At 46.2% G+C, this 16,324-nt stretch overlaps 1 protein-coding gene across 4 annotated transcripts in view; it reads left to right on the forward strand.

Annotated features, from left to right (window-relative positions):
• CUEDC1 (CUE domain containing 1) overlaps window positions 1–16,324 on the forward strand; it is a 79,570-nt gene that overhangs the window by 1,355 nt on the left and 61,891 nt on the right. For 3 of the 4 annotated variants that reach the window (XM_089494056.1, XM_089494058.1, XM_089494060.1), the window contains exon 2: window positions 12,882–12,963. The exons of the other annotated variant lie outside the window; for it this stretch is intronic. The gene's annotated coding sequence lies outside the window, so the exon portion shown is untranslated. The remainder of the gene's footprint in view (window positions 1–12,881; window positions 12,964–16,324) is intronic. 4 annotated transcript variants of the gene reach the window in all.

Here is a 16,324-nt window from a genome sequence, read left to right on the forward strand (position 1 = left end):
CGGAATACAGTGGCACTGTTACTTCTCTTGATCTAGACACTATACTTCTATTGATGCAGCCTAAAATAGCATTGGCCTGAAAAGTCATCCTTGTTGGAAGGAGGAGGAGGAAATTAGTTTTGACCCTCTCACTTTCCCCAAAATGTGTTGCTTCTCCTTAGTGGAAAGGAAAGGAGGGCCCTGGATGGCCCTTTTCCAATTCTGTGATTCTATGGGGGGAAGAGGAAGAAATTTTGTCAGCACCTTGAAGACATTTAATGTTTAATGTAGCCTGAACTTTCATAGGTGGCAATCCGCTTCCTCAGATGTAAAGACTCAGAAATACTACCACCACCCCCCAGCCCAGATATTTAGAAGAAAAGAAGGTTAAGAGGTGATACGATAGCCTTGTTTAAATATTTGAAGGGGTGTCACATTGAGGAGGTAGCAAGCTTGTTTTCTGCTGCTCCAGAGAACAGGACCCGGAACAATGGATGCAAGCTACAGGAAAAGAGATTCCAGCTCAGCATTAGGAGGAACGTCCTGACAGTAAGGGCTGTTCGGCAGTGGAACACACTCCTTCCTCGGAGTGTGGTTGGGTCTCCTTCTTTGGAGGTTTTTAAACAAAGGCTGGATGGCCATCTGTCAATGATGCTTTGATTGAGAGTTCCTGCATGGCAGAATGGGGTTGGACTGGATGGCCCTTGTGGGCTCTTCCAACTCTACGATTCTGGTAGTTGATTATTTTATAATAGCATCCAAAATCCACAGAGCAGTGATAGCTTTATTGGTGATAGCTTAATTATTACTTGATTATCTTTTGTAATAATACAGCGCGTCGGCACCATACGCGGGCGCGCTTTACGTGGCTTGAGCAGACGCGGAGCGGAAGGGGCGGCGCGTCCCATTCAATTGCACGGGCGCTTGCGCCCTGCACACCGCCGTGCTGCCGTGCACAAGCCCCATTGTTTACAATGGGGCTTGAGCATAGGCGGAATTCGCCTTACGCGGAGGGATCCGGAATGGATCCCCGCGCAAGGCGAGGGCCTACTGTAATAGTAATAATAATAATAATAGTTTCTCCTGTGGACTGTCTATTAACCCAGAGTTTTCTGGAGGATGTGCATTCAGTCTATTAAAAACGCAATATGGAGACAGTGGCCTGTTACAGACAGCCAAAATAAAGCTGCTTCGAGTCACTTTGGAGGTATGGTGTTTCAATGATGCATGCGTCCTAAGAGTCCGGAAGCTGCACCAAAGCTGCACTCCAGTCCTTAGGGCTGGAGCGTGGCTTTGGTACGACTTCTGGACTCTTAGGACGCATGCATCATTGAAACACCATACCTCCACTGTGACTCGAAGCAGCTTTATTTTGGCTGTCTGTAACAGGCCAGTGAGACAGTGAAATAATGCCTTAGAGAGACGCCGCAATTAAACCGAGAGGAAACCAGCAGCAAAATAATTCCTTTCAAAACCATTGCAGCTTATGAAGGGAAACCAGATGTAAGGAGAAAGAGTGCCCAGATCCAAAATGGTGGGACAAAACATAGGTGAATCCCGTAAATTCAGGCTACATCCACGCTGCGGAAACGATCCAAATTGACACCGCTTTAACTGTCACAGCTCAAGGCTGTCGAATCCTGGGAATCGTGGCACCAGAGCTCTGTCTGACGGAGAAAGGTAAACGTGTCACAAAACTGCAATCCCCAGAATATCATAGCATTGAGCCATGGCAGTTAAAATGGTGTCAACCTGGATTATTTCTGCAGTGTGGATGCAGCCTCCGTTGGTTTGCTTAAAATGTGAAATGGAAGGCTTTCATGGCATCCATAGTTTTTGCGTCCATGTTCTAGAGGAGTTTATTCCTGACGTTTCGCCAGCATCTGGGAGGAGGCTATAAGAGAGAGGGCCTTCTTAAAATGCTTGGGAGGCTCTAAAGGGCGCAGTTGAATCCCAAAAAGACTGTAAAGTCTTCAAGGGGAGAAGCCTTCTGCAGATGGAGTGCCACCACCGAAAAGGCCCTCTCTCTTGTAGCCTACTTCCTTGTCTGATTTTGGCACCTGAAAGAAGTGGGGACCTACAGCATGCATTGGGGATGGTGCAGTCTTTCCAATGCTGACAGACTGCAACTGTCCGCATTCTTCTCTCACAATGGAAGTTGCAGTCCAACACAATCCACTGGGCTGCAGAATTCCCATCCTTGCATAAAGCACCCAGGGAAGTGAAAAGGAGAGAAGCGGAGATGCTTCTCCAGGTGCCAAAAGATTTTAGAGCAGTGGTGAGAATTGCACAACGCTCCTGTTTTTGGGAACCGCAGTTCCCAACAGCCCCAGCTAAGGCCTAAAACAATGGCCTGTTACAGACTGCCAAAATAAAGTTGCTTCGGGTCTCTTTGGAGGTATGCTGTTTAAATGATGCATGGGTCCTAAGAGTCCGGATGCTGCACCAAAGCTGCTTGGGGTCTCTTTGGAGGTCTGCTATTTAAATGATGCATGGGTCCTAAGAGTCCGGAGGTCGCACCAAAGCCACACTCCATTCCTAAGCACTGGAGTGCAGCTTTGGTGCAGCTTCCGGATTCTTAGGGTGCATGCATCATTTAAACAGCATCCCTCCAAAGAGACCCAAAGCAGCTTTATTTTGGCAGTCTGTAACAGGCCAATATGATCATTTGGACTCACCCCAAAAGACCTTTAATAATGTAAGGTCTTTTGTCTCCAGGTGAGATAGCAGTTGGTTTATCAACCTGAAGGTTTGTCTACACAATTTAAATACAGTTGGCCCTTGGTATCTGCTGGGGTTTGGTTCTCAGACCCCCATGGATACCAAAATCCATGGATCCTCGAGTCCCAGTAAATACAACGGCGTAGTAAAACGGTGTCCCTTATATAACATGGCAAAATCAAGGTTTGCTTATTGTAGTTTGTATATTTGAAATGCATTTTCAAACCGTGGATGCTTTAATCCACGGATAAAAAAAACCCAGTGGATATGGGGGGCTGATCGAACTCTTAATTCTGTCTGAATAGACATCCGGCCACATGTGATTTGGAGGAATTTGGACTTTTTGCATGCGTACGGTGAGTGGAAAACTTCTCAAACTGCCCAGAAAAAGACACCTGGGTTTTTTAACACCTTATGGAAAGCGTCACTCTCTGTCTGCTTTGAATGCATTTGCGTGGCTGCGTATTTTCAGCAGAGGGAAGGCGAATAGATGCGGATTTGCGCAGGAAACCGAAGACAGTTAAGCATTGATGCCAATGTGGGAAATTTGCAGCATAATATGCTTATGTGTAGACTAGTCCTAAATTGATGAAGATGTGCTGGCCAACAAAGTCATGTTGGTTTGTAGTGACAACTGTTAAGAACGCTTTCTCCCAAAATGGATGAAATGCACTTCAGTGGAGGGATGAACCGTCCCTAAACAACATCTGGAATCTCAGTGTCTTAGCCATCCTCTACTCCAATTCTTCTTGTTGTCGTTGTCGTTAGAACTACCTATAAGGTCCAAAATACACTGCAGAAGTAGTCCACTTTGAGACCGCTTTAACTTCCTTGGCTCAATGCTGTGGGATTCTGGGAACTGTAGTTTTGTGAGACTGTCAGAGAGCTCTGGGGCCACACATTCCAGGATTCCCTAGGATTGAGCCAGGGCAGTTAAAGCGGTCTCAAACTGGATGATTTCTGGCAGTGCGTTTGGGACCAAAGATTCAATGGCCTGTTACAGACAGCCAAAATAAAGCTGCTTCGAGTCACAGTGAAGGTATGGTGTTTCAATGATGCATGCGTCCTAAGAGTCCAGAAGTCGCACCAAAGCCACGCTCCAGTCCTTAGGGCTGGAGCATGGCTTTGGTGCGACTTCTGGATGCATGCATCATTGAAACACCATACCTCCACTGTGACTCGAAGCAGCTTTATTTTGGCTGTCTGTAACAGGCCAATGTTTTTGTGGTTTGAGTGCTTTCCGATTTTAAGTTTTGGCGTCTTATGTTTGAATTGCATTTGTTGGTCTAAGGTCCGACTTCCACCTCTGCGGTTACATTTGTTCTTATTTCTTCTCCCAGTCCAGTTTCCCCAATTCCCTTCGCTCCGGCGGATTGTCTTTCCAATGGTTGCTAATTTGTTTCCGTTGCTTCTTTTTCTTCAAATGCACGGTAATAAACCTTTGCAGAGCACTTTTTAAGGGATCGGAAAGCTGCGCAATTTGGTAATCCTTACAAAAACTGGAGAAGCTATGTCTATTATTATATTATCATTATATTTAGTTGCAGCCTGCTCTTTTCCCAGAACTGGGACAACAACTACTACTACTTCTTGCTATATTATTATTATTATTATTATTATTATTCTCCTCCTCATGGGGAAACCGAAGGCAAGAAATAGTGCTTGTCATGGTGGGCTTGAGTTCTTGAGAAAGAAGCATGCTTCCTCTCTATACTTTGTTTGAGTGTAGCATCGTGGTTTACCTAACCCAACAAACCAGACATAGGCCTGTTACAGACTGCCAAAATAAAGCTGCTTCGGGTCTCTTTGGAGGTATGCTATTTAAATGATGCATGGGTCCTAAGAGTCTGGAGGTCGCGCCAAAGCCACACTCCATTCCTAAGCACTGGAGTGCAGCTTTGGTGCAGCTTCTGGATTCTTAGGATGCTCGCGCCAAAGCCACACTCCATTCCTAAGCGCTGGAGTGCAGCTTTGGTGCAGCTTCTGGATTCTTAGGATGCTCGCGCCAAAGCCACACTCCATTCCTAAGCGCTGGAGTGCAGCTTTGGTGCAGCTTCCGGATTCTTAGGATGCTTGCGCCAAAGCCACACTCCATTCCTAAGCGCTGGAGTGCAGCTTTGGTGCAGCTTCTGGATTCTTAGGGTGCATGCATCATTTAAACAGCATACCTCCAAAGAGACCCCAAGCAGCTTTATTTTGGCAGTCTGTAACAGGCCAATATGATCATTTGGACTCACCCCAAAAGACCTTTAATAATGTAAGGTCTTTTGTCTCCAGGTGAGATAGCAGTTGGTTTATCAACCTGAAGGTTTGTCTACACAATTCAAATACAGTTGGCCCTTGGTATCTGCTGGGGTTTGGTTCTCAGACCCCCATGGATACCAAAATCCATGGATCCTCGAGTCCCAGTAAATACAACGGCGTAGTAAAACGGTGTCCCTTATATAACATGACAAAATCAAGGTTTGCTTATTGTAGTTTGTATATTTGAAATGCATTTTCAAACCGTGGATGCTTTAATCCACGGATAAAAAAACCCAGTGGATATGGGGGGCTGATCGAACTCTTAATTCTGTCTGAATAGACATCCGGCCACATGTCATTTGGAGGAATTCGGACTTTTTGCACGCGGACGGTGAGTGGAAAACTTCTCAAACTGCCCAGAAAAAGACACCTGGGTTTTTTTAACACCTTATGGAAAGCGTCACTGTCTGTCTGCTTTGAATGCATTTGCGTGGCTGCGTATTTTCGGCAGAGGGAAGGCGAATAGATGCGGATTTGCGCAGGAAACCGAAGACAGTTAAGCATTGATGCCAATGTGGGAAATTTGCAGCATAATATGCTTATGTGTAGACTAGCCCTAAATTGATGAAGATGTGCTGGCCAACAAAGTCATGTTGGTTTGTAGTGACAACTGTTAAGAACGCTTTCTCCCAAAATGGATGAAATGCACTTCAGTGGAGGGATGAACCATCCCTAAACAACATCTGGAATCTCAGTGTCTTAGCCATCCTCTACTCCAATTCTTCTTGTCGTCGTTGTCGTTAGAACTACCTATAAGGTCCAAAATACACTGCAGAAGTAGTCCACTTTGAGACCGCTTTAACTTCCTTGGCTCAATGCTGTGGAATTCTGGGAGCTGTAGTTTTGTGAGACTGTCAGAGAGCTCTGGGGCCACACATTCCAGGATTCCCTAGGATTGAGCCAGGGCAGTTAAAGCGGTCTCAAATTGGATGATTTCTGCAGTGCGTTTGGGACCAAAGATTCAATGGCCTGTTACAGACAGCCAAAATAAAGCTGCTTCGAGTCACAGTGAAGGTATGGTGTTTCAATGATGCATGCGTCCTAAGAGTCCAGAAGCCACACAAAAGCCATGCTCCAGTCCTTAGGGCTGGAGCGTGGCTTTGGTGCGACTTCTGGACGCATGCATCATTGAAACACCATACCTCCACTGTGACTCGAAGCAGCTTTATTTTGGCTGTCTGTAACAGGCCAATGTTTTTGTGGTTTGAGTGCTTTCCGATTTTAAGTTTTTGCGTCTTATATTTGAATTGCATTTGTTGGTCTAAGGTCCGACTTCCACCTCTGCGGTTACATTTGTTCTTATTTCTTCTCCCGGTCCAGTTTCCCCAATTCCCTTCGCTCCGGCGGATTGTCTTTCCAATGGTTGCTAATTTGTTTCCGTTGCTTCTTTTTCTTCGAATGCACGGTAATAAACCTTTGCAGAGCACTTTTTAAGGGATGGGAAAGCTGCGCAGTTTGGTAATCCTTACAAAAACTGGAGAAGCTATGTCTATTATTATATTATCATTATATTTAGTTGCAGCCTGCTCTTTTCCCAGAACTGGGACAACAACTACTACTACTTCTTGCTATATTATTATTATTATTATTATTATTCTCCTCCTCATGGGGAAACCGAAGGCAAGAAATAGTGGTTGTCATGGTGGGCTTGAGTTCTTGAGAAAGAAGCATGCTTCCTCTCTATACTTTGTTTGAGTGTAGCATCGTGGTTTACCTAACCCAACAAACCAGACATAGGCCTGTTACAGACTGCCAAAATAAAGCTGCTTCGGGTCTCTTTGGAGGTATGCTATTTAAATGACGCATGGGTCCTAAGAGTCTGTAGGTCGCGCCAAAGCCACACTCCATTCCTAAGCACTGGAGTGCAGCTTTGGTGCAGCTTCTGGATTCTTAGGATGCTCGCGCCAAAGCCACACTCCATTCCTAAGCACCGGAGGGCAGCTTTGGTGCAGCTTCTGGATTCTTAGGATGCTCGCGCCAAAGCCACACTCCATTCCTAAGCGCTGGAGTGCAGCTTTGGTGCAGCTTCTGGATTCTTAGGATGCTCGCGCCAAAGCCACACTCCATTCCTAAGCGCTGGAGTGCAGCTTTGGTGCAGCTTCTGGATTCTTAGGACGCTCGCGCCAAAGCCACACTCCATTCCTAAGCGCTGGAGTGCAGCTTTGGTGCAGCTTCTGGATTCTTAGGACGCTCGCGCCAAAGCCACACTCCATTCCTAAGCGCTGGAGTGCAGCTTTGGTGCAGCTTCTGGATTCTTAGGATGCTCGCGCCAAAGCCACACTCCATTCCTAAGCACTGGAGTGCAGCTTTGGTGCAGCTTCTGGATTCTTAGGACGCTCGCGCCAAAGCCACACTCCATTCCTAAGCGCTGGAGTGCAGCTTTGGTGCAGCTTCTGGATTCTTAGGGTGCATGCATCATTTAAACAGCATACCTCTAAAGAGACCCCAAGCAGCTTTATTTTGGCAGTCTGTAACAGGCCATAAATGGGACACAAACCCTGGATTATTTTTCTGTCTTGCCAGGGGAGAAACAGATTCCTAGGCTTGGATATCCCATTAAGTAAACCATATAACTGTAAACATATCTGACCAGCACCAAGCATACAGCTCTGAGGAAGTAGACTTTTAAGTCTAGGAAAGCTCACGCTGCCCATTCCTTTCTTTCAGTCCATTTCAAAGGTGCTGCAAGATCTCTCTATGAAAATAAAAATTGGGTTATTGTGACATGTTAACCTAGCCAGCATCTTGCTTTAAGGTCACTTACATCCATTTATGGAGGAGGCGAGACTGGAAGACTTCCCCAGAGGCCATAAAACAAAATCTAAACCGTTGCTGAGATCAAGGCATTCTCCTCAAGATCTTTGGGGTTTAAAAATGTATATATTTAGTGATGACGTTCCATTGTCTCCCCAAATCCAGAATGCAAGGAAGCCAAAATTGTGAGTTTTAAACATGAATTTTATATTTAATTGCCGCCCTATGTATTGTAACATAAATATTGCATAGAGATGCAGCTGAATATGTGTATTTTATGTAACGACTGTGTTTTAACTATGGGCCCGAACAGACAGGACAAAATAAAGCTGCTTCGGGTCACTTTGGAGGTATGCTGTTTAAATGCTGCATGCTTCCTAAGAGGCTGGAAGCTGCACCAAAGCCATGCTCCGATCCTGAGAACTGGAGCGCAGCTTTGGCATAGCTTCTGGCTTTTTAAGATGCGTGTGTCATATAGGGCTCATACAGACAGGCCAAAATAAAGCTGCTTCGGGTCACTTTGGAGGTTTGCTGTTTAAATGATGCATGTGTCCTAAGAGGCCAGAAGCTGCGCCAAAGCTATGCTGTAGTCTTTAGGACTGGAGCGTGGTTTTGGCGTGGCTTCTGGCCTCTTAGGACGCATGCAGCATTTAAACAGTATACCTCCAAAGTGACCCGAAGCAGCTTTATTTTGGCCTGTCTGTTCAGGCCCTATGTTGTGCTGTGATATAATAATAATACAATTATTATTATTATTATTATTATTTAAAGTTACAGTATTAAAACAGAGCAGTTGAAAAGCACATGCCCATTGAAAGGAAAGCTCACACTTTCAGCAACTGGTAAATGCCTGCCTGAATAGGTCTTTGCTTATCAACAGAAGAAACCACAGGGATATAGCATTTTAAGCAATAGCATGGGACTTAATGGGGAGCAATAGCATGGGACTTAATGGGGAGCAATAGCATGGGACTTAATGGGGAGCAATAGCATGGGACTTAATGGGGAGCAATAGCATGGGACTTAATGGGGAGCAATAGCATGGGACTTAATGGGGAGCAATAGCATGGGACTTAATGGGGAGCAATAGCATGGGACTTAAGGGAGATCTGGCTCTCCTCCCCACTCCACCCCTTATCTTTTGAAACTAGACATTTGATCAACATTTCAAATGTTGCGGGGCGGGTAAGATGGGAAGGGATTTCCCCCAAGGTTTAAAGCCCTGTCCTGAGATGAACTTGGCACTCGGTTGCCAAATTAAATTCCCAGAAAGTAGCCAATGCTTAGAGCATGTGTTTGTCTCTCTGTTTTGTTTTATTGAAATACCCACAGCAACTATCCTCATATGATCAGCGCAGGCTGAACACGCTTTTTTGATTTTAAAATAATGGGATTCGTGGCGTTTGGTAGGTACAGCGGCCCTTTTAATACTTTCTCAGGCCTGTTACAGACTGCCAAAATAAAGCTGCTTTGGGTCTCTTTGGAGGCATGCTGTTTAAATGATGCATGCATCCTAAGAATCCGGAAGCTGCACCAAAGCTGCACTCCAGTGCTTAGGAATGGAGTGTGGCTTTGGCGCGACCTCCGGACTCTTAGGACCCATGCATCATCTAAATAGCATACCTCCAAAGAGACCCCAAGCAGCTTTATTTTGGCAGTCTGTAACAGGCCTCAGTATAGCTAAACAGTATGATGCTGGAGCCAGCTTGGGATGCTGGTATGAGTGTTGGACTATGACCGGAGACCAGGGTTCGATTCCCAGCTCATCCATGAAACCTATTGGGTGACCTAGGAGCAAGTCACAGTCTCTCAGCTTCAGGGGAAGGTAAATGCCAATCTCCTCTGAACTAAACCTGCCAAGAAAACCCCACATTTGATGCCGTCATAAAATTCCTCACGTCGCTGGCAAAGGTGGGTCAAGTAGAAGCCCTCACATTGTTGTTTTGTGCCTTTAAGTCATTTCAGACTTATGGTGACCCTAAGGCAAACCTATTGCAGGGTTTTCTTTGGCAAGATTTGTTCAGTGAGTGGTTGCCTTTACCTTCCTCTGAGGCTGAGAGAGTGTGACATGCCTGAGGTCACCTGTGGGCTTCCATAGCTGAGCGGGAATTCGAACGCTGGTCTCCGGAGTCATAGTCGAGTGTTCAAGCCACTGCACCATGCATATATATGTGTGCATCCTTTTGGGGTCCAGGAATATGGGAGAAGTGCTATTAGTTTGCTGTTATTTTTGCACTTTAGGATTGCGTTCTTATCGGAGGGCACTGCTAACCCCTAGTTCTAGCTCATTGAGCTGCATGTTCTTTGGGACCCCAACCTGCTTCACAAGACTGTCGTGAGGATGAAATGGGGCGGAGGAGAGCTATGCCTTGAATCATAGAATCATAGAATCGTAGAGTTGGAAGAGACCCCAAGGGCCATCCAGTCCAACCCCATTCTGCCATGCAGGAAATCCAAATCAAAGCATCCCTGACAGATGGCCATCCAGCCTCCGTTTAAAGACCTCCAAGGAAGGAGACTCCATCACCCTCCGAGGGAATGCATTCCACTGTCGAACAGCCCTTACTCTAAGGAAGTTCCTCCTAATGTTCAGGTGGAATCTCCTTTCCTGTAGCTTGCATCCATTGTTTTGGGTCCTGTTCTCTGGAGCAGCAGAAAACAAGCTTTGAAGTCTCTGGAGGGAAGATTATAAATGGAACTGATAAATGGTTTCTCAGTTAAGCGTATGGGTGGAGAGGTAGAGGCAAACCATTCAAATCGGGTGCGAAAATACTGCGGGAGACAAAAGACAGAGCCGACAAGATTCAGAAAAGAAACCAATTTAGGGAGCGATGTGGATTGCATGGGAAATTGGGACATTTTATATCCCCTTGTGAATCTGAGCAAACGCACAGGCCGTCCTTTCTCCAAGGCTACATTTGAATGTTTTGGTAACTGCTGCTCTTGGGTATGTGCAACGTTTCCGCCGCATGGCTCTTCTGGTCTGATCCTTGTCGCACAGGCCTGAGAGGTAATACCCTAAATCCCAAATAAATTAAAAGGTGTTCCTTCAGTTACCAGGTTGTCATCACCACAACAGGGCTTCTTCCTCCGCCTCTAAAGCAAATACCGATCATGAGTTTCCTGGCTTAGCTTGGGGAGGGAATTATTAACTCTCTCTTCCCTCCCGCGCAAATGTTTTCCAAGATCTTAATGTTGAGTTCAGTTAGGTTATCATAAGAAATGGGAGCGAGGGTTTTATGGTTTGTGGCGACTGAAGGATTTGGGGGATAGGCTGTTTTTTTTTGGGGGGGGGGCTGAGAAGGAGATTGGGGTGATGTTACAGAGGGCTTGTTTGGACAATCCAAAGGCTGGTTAAATGACAGGCAATAAAAGCCCAGGTCTGAAATGCCTGGGACCAGAGGAGTTTTGGATTTTGAATATAGGTATAGATTTTGGAATGCCTGTAGATGGGACTCAGGTCTACACACTAAATATGTTTCTGTTTCATATACATTTTATACACATATGGGACCCACATCTGCACATTAATATGGTTATGTTTCATACACATTTTATACACTCATGGGACCCAGGTCTACACACTAAAAATGGTTATGTTTCATATATGTTTTATACACACATGGGACCCAGGTCTACAGACTATGGCCTGTTACAGACTGCCAAAATAAAGCTGCTTGGGGTCTCTTTGGAGGTATGCTATTTAAATGATGCATGGGTCCTAAGAGTCCGGAGGTCGCGCCAAAGCCACACTCCATTCCTAAGCACTGGAGAGCAGCTTTGGTGCAGCTTCCGGATTCTTAGGACGCTTGCGCCAAAGCCACACTCCATTCCTAAGCGCTGGAGTGCAGCTTTGGTGCAGCTTCTGGATTCTTAGGATGCTCGCGCCAAAGCCACACTCCATTCCTAAGCGCTGGAGTGCAGCTTTGGTGCAGCTTCTGGATTCTTAGGATGCTCGCGCCAAAGCCACACTCCATTCCTAAGCGCTGGAGTGCAGCTTTGGTGCAGCTTCTGGATTCTTAGGACGCTTGCGCCAAAGCCACACTCCATTCCTAAGCGCTGGAGTGCAGCTTTGGTGCAGCTTCTGGATTCTTAGGATGCTCGCGCCAAAGCCACACTCCATTCCTAAGCGCTGGAGTGCAGCTTTGGTGCAGCTTCTGGATTCTTAGGATGCTCGCGCCAAAGCCACACTCCATTCCTAAGCGCTGGAGTGCAGCTTTGGTGCAGCTTCTGGATTCTTAGGACGCTCGCGCCAAAGCCACACTCCATTCCTAAGCGCTGGAGTGCAGCTTTGGTGCAGCTTCTGGATTCTTAGGATGCTCGCGCCAAAGCCACACTCCATTCCTAAGCGCTGGAGTGCAGCTTTGGTGCAGCTTCTGGATTCTTAGGATGCTCGCGCCAAAGCCACACTCCATTCCTAAGCGCTGGAGTGCAGCTTTGGTGCAGCTTCTGGATTCTTAGGATGCTCGCGCCAAAGCCACACTCCATTCCTAAGCACCGGAGTGCAGCTTTGGTGCAGCTTCTGGATTCTTAGGATGCATGCATCATTTAAACAGCATACCTCCAAAGAGACCCCAAGCAGCTTTATTTTGGCAGTCTGTAACAGGCCTATGTTTGTGTTTCATATACGTGTTACACACGCATGGAATCCAAGTCTACATACTAAATATGTTTATGTAGTACCATCCTGGCATCGGATGTCTTTGGATGGTATGGTTTGAGCCACTGGCCATGCTGGCCAAGGGATTGTGGGACTTGTAGTCCAATAAAGTAACTCTCCCAGGCCCTTTCCCCACCAATAGTGTCAGATGCTGGTGGGCAATAAGAAAGATTCAACTTGCCACAATCTGGTTGGCTTCTGGGTATAGAACGACGCTATCTTTAGGTGGCAGAAACGTCTTGGGGAACAGCAAGACCTTTGTTGGCGAGTTTCTAAGACTGTCAAAACAATGGTCTTCATCACATAGGTGCACAAAAGGGAAGAGTCTCTTTAGTTAAAGAAGGAGCAGAAGTATTTTCACATGGTAGGATGGCAGTTGTTGTCAAAGAAGGGCAGGACAGTTCCTTATATAACTTTGTGTAAGGCTGGCATAGATAGCTCACAGACCAAATCTTTGCTACAGAATTTACCAGCCTCCTGGGAAAGAAGCGAGGAAGCGGACGATGGCCCACAGGAGCTAACATTTCTTCTCTGCCAGTAGATATGTGAGTCATTTTTACCTATGGGTATGTTACGGGTTTGCTGGATTGCCACAATGCTGTTAAATGACATTTTATTCTTTGGTAATGTTGTATGTTTACTCTTTATTGTATCCTTGGGGGCCCCCTGCATGGTTTTGTGAGCTGGTATGGGTACAGAGGGTAACAGGAGGGAAGGTGGTGATGATGATAGATAGATAGATAGATAGATAGATAGATAGATAGATAGATAGATAGATAGGTAAAGAGATCTTCTAGCACCTCAAGCCCACATATGGGAAGCCCATGTATGGGGCGGGCTGACTGTAATAGAAGAAGAAGAAGAAGGAGAAAATGGTGATGTCTTGGCATGCAGTGGCAGGAGAGAGGGTGACTGGAGACCTTTCATAGAATCATAGAGTTGGAAGAGAACCCAAGGGCCATCCAGCCCAACCCCATTCTGCCATGCAGGAACTCTCCATCAAAACATCCTCTACAGATGTCCATCCAGCCTCTGTTTAAAGACCTCTAAGGAGGGAGACTCCACTACACTCCGAGGGAGTTTGTTCCACTGTCGAACAGCCCTTACTGTCAGGAAGTTCCTCCTAATGTTGAGCTGGAATCTCTTTTCCTGGAGCTTGCGTCCATTGCTCCGGGTCCTAGTCTCTGGAGCAGCAGAAAACAAGCTTGCTCCCTCCTCAATATGACATCCCTTCAAGTATTTAAACAGGGCTATCATATCACCTCTTCTCTTCTCCAGGCTAAACATCCCCAGCTCCCTAAGTTGTTCTTCATAGGACATGGTTTCCAGACCCTTCACCATTTTGATCGCCCTCCTTTGGACACGCTCAAGTTTCTCAACATCCTTTTTGAATTGTGGTGCCCAGAACTGGACACAATATTCCGGGTGGGGCCTGACCAGAGCAGAATAGAGTAGCACTATTACTCCCCTTGATCTAGACACTATACTTCTATTGATGCAGCCTAAAATCGCATTGGCCTGTTTAGCTGCTGCATCGCACTGTTGACTCATGTTCAACTTGTAGTCTACTTGGACTCCTAGATCCCTTTCACATGTCAGTGGCGTTATCCCAACTATTTAATGTTTTCCCCAAGAGGTCTTACCCGACACCCTTGTCGATGTCATTTCACTTGAATGGAGCTTGAGCATGCACACTATTTGGCTTACGTGGGAGGGTCCGGAGCGGATACCCTGCATAAGCCAAGGGCGGGCTGTATTTGTTTTTATTATTATGTCCAATTTTGTATTTGTATGCATTTTATAAACTCTTAATTGCTGGCTCTCCTGGCAACATGTTTAAAACGTGGGCCACAAAATGATGCAAAAGATATATTGAAGGGACTCTTTCCGTGCGTTTACTGTCAGATCCTGTGGAAGGAGTTTGCGCTGTTGGCTTGCTCTCTGCCACTTTGTGGGATTCTTCTGTACTTCATGTGGAACAGGAGCGGCCTCATTTATGCAGCTACAAGTTCTTGCATGCCGCCTAACAACACACTCAAGGTGCTTGAGCTGAGGGCAAACCTGAAGGCATCTTGCATTGCAGAGGGTTTGCTTATTCAGATGCAAATGTTTGGCACTCCTCATGTGAAACTGTTCTTGCTCTCTGTAGAGAGTGTTTGCAAAGTTTTCTCAGACTCTGGTTGGCCAAAGCCTTAGGTTTCACATTGGCTAGAAGTCATATATACACTTGTCCCTCCATGTTGGCTAGGGTTAGGGGCACAAGACCCCTGCCCCGTGAATATGGGAAAAACGCAGATAACAAAAACACCACATTTTTACCTGAGTGGACACCTTTCAGGAAATCTCTATGTCCCCCAGCGCAGCTCTGTAGTCAAGGTCGGACAGACACTGACCATAGAACTGTGCTGGAGGAGCTACAAAGGCCTAGTAGAGTATTCTCTCTAGGAATCTCTAGGTCCTCCAGCGCAACTCTGTCGTCAACGTCCGTCAAGACACTGACCATCGAACTGCGCTGGAGGAGCTACAAAGGCCTAGTAGAGTATTCTCTCTAGGAAGCTCTAGGTCCTCCAGCGCAACTCTGTCGTCAACGTCCGTCAGACACTGACCATCGAACTGCGCTGGAGGAGCTACAAAGGCCTAGTAGAGTATTCTCTCTAGGAATCTCTATGTCCTCCAGCGCAACTCTATACTCAACGTCGGACAGACACTGACCATCGAACTGCGCTGGAGGAGCTACAAAGGCCTAGTAGAGTATTCTCTCTAGGAATCTCTATGTCCTCCAGCGCAACTCTATACTCAACGTCGGATAGACACTGACCATAGAACTGCGCTGGAGGAGCTACAAAGGCCTAGTAGAGTATTCTCTCTAGGAATCTCTAGGTCTTTCAGTGCAACCTTTAGTTAAAGTTGACCCTAGAGTTGCAGTGGAGGCCCTAGATATTCCTAGAGAGAACATATTAATCAAAATTGCAAATATCAAAGCTGCAAATATGGAGGGATGAGTATGTATGTATGTATGTATGTATGTTTCCTTCATCCAACCTCCTGTAGTCCCAAATGTTAGGACTGTTCCTAAGTTAGACTGTCTATGAAAGCTTATGTGGCCAACTTCTTTCTTTCATTGAGTCTCAGAGGTGCTACAAGATCTCTCTACATATGGATTCTACAGACTAACTATATATTTGTATTCAGTTAGACTGTGTTCTGTTTTCCAAATGTTTGTTGTGTCATATCCCCCAACTGAGCCAGCATGTTGGACTAGGACTCTGGAGACCAGGGTTCGATTTCCAGCTTGGCCATGAAACCCATTGGGTGACTTTGGGCAAGTCACGTTCTCTCATCCTCAGGGGAAGGCAATGGCAAACCTCCTCTGGACAAATCTTGCCAAGAAAACCCCATGGTAGGTTCACCTTAGGGTCCATAAGTTGGAAATGACTTGAAGGCACACACCACACACACATGCTCCAAGTGTCCCATTTTGGAAGGACCATGCCAAACAATCCTGTTTCAGTCGAAGGCCAGTTTGGTCCTCCAGGTGTTTTGAACTTCAACTCCGACCAGTCCCAGCTAGTTTGGCCAACAGGAATTCTGGGAGCTGAAGTCCAAAACATCTGCAGGACCAAAGATTGGGAAGCCTAGTTTTACATGTTCTATAAGGAGCCCTGATGGCGCAGTGTTTAAATGCCGATACTGGAGCCGCAAGGTTGTGAGTTCGAGCCCTGAAAGGGATCCAGGTTGACTCAGCCATCCATCCTTTCGTAGGTTGTCAATGGTCTTAGGAAAGGAGATCGTTGGTTGGGGGTCAGCACAACATGAGGAACTGTATTAATGGGTCGTGGTGTTAGGAAGGTTGAGAACCACTGGCTTAGAGACTGCCGAGTTCACTTAGAAGCAGTACAGTGCTAC

This window comes from Sceloporus occidentalis, unplaced genomic scaffold, assembly GCF_023333645.1.
Source record: "Sceloporus occidentalis isolate IW3139 unplaced genomic scaffold, rSceOcc1.0.p SCAF_69, whole genome shotgun sequence".
In the NCBI taxonomy this organism is placed as follows: domain Eukaryota; kingdom Metazoa; phylum Chordata; class Lepidosauria; order Squamata; family Phrynosomatidae; genus Sceloporus; species Sceloporus occidentalis.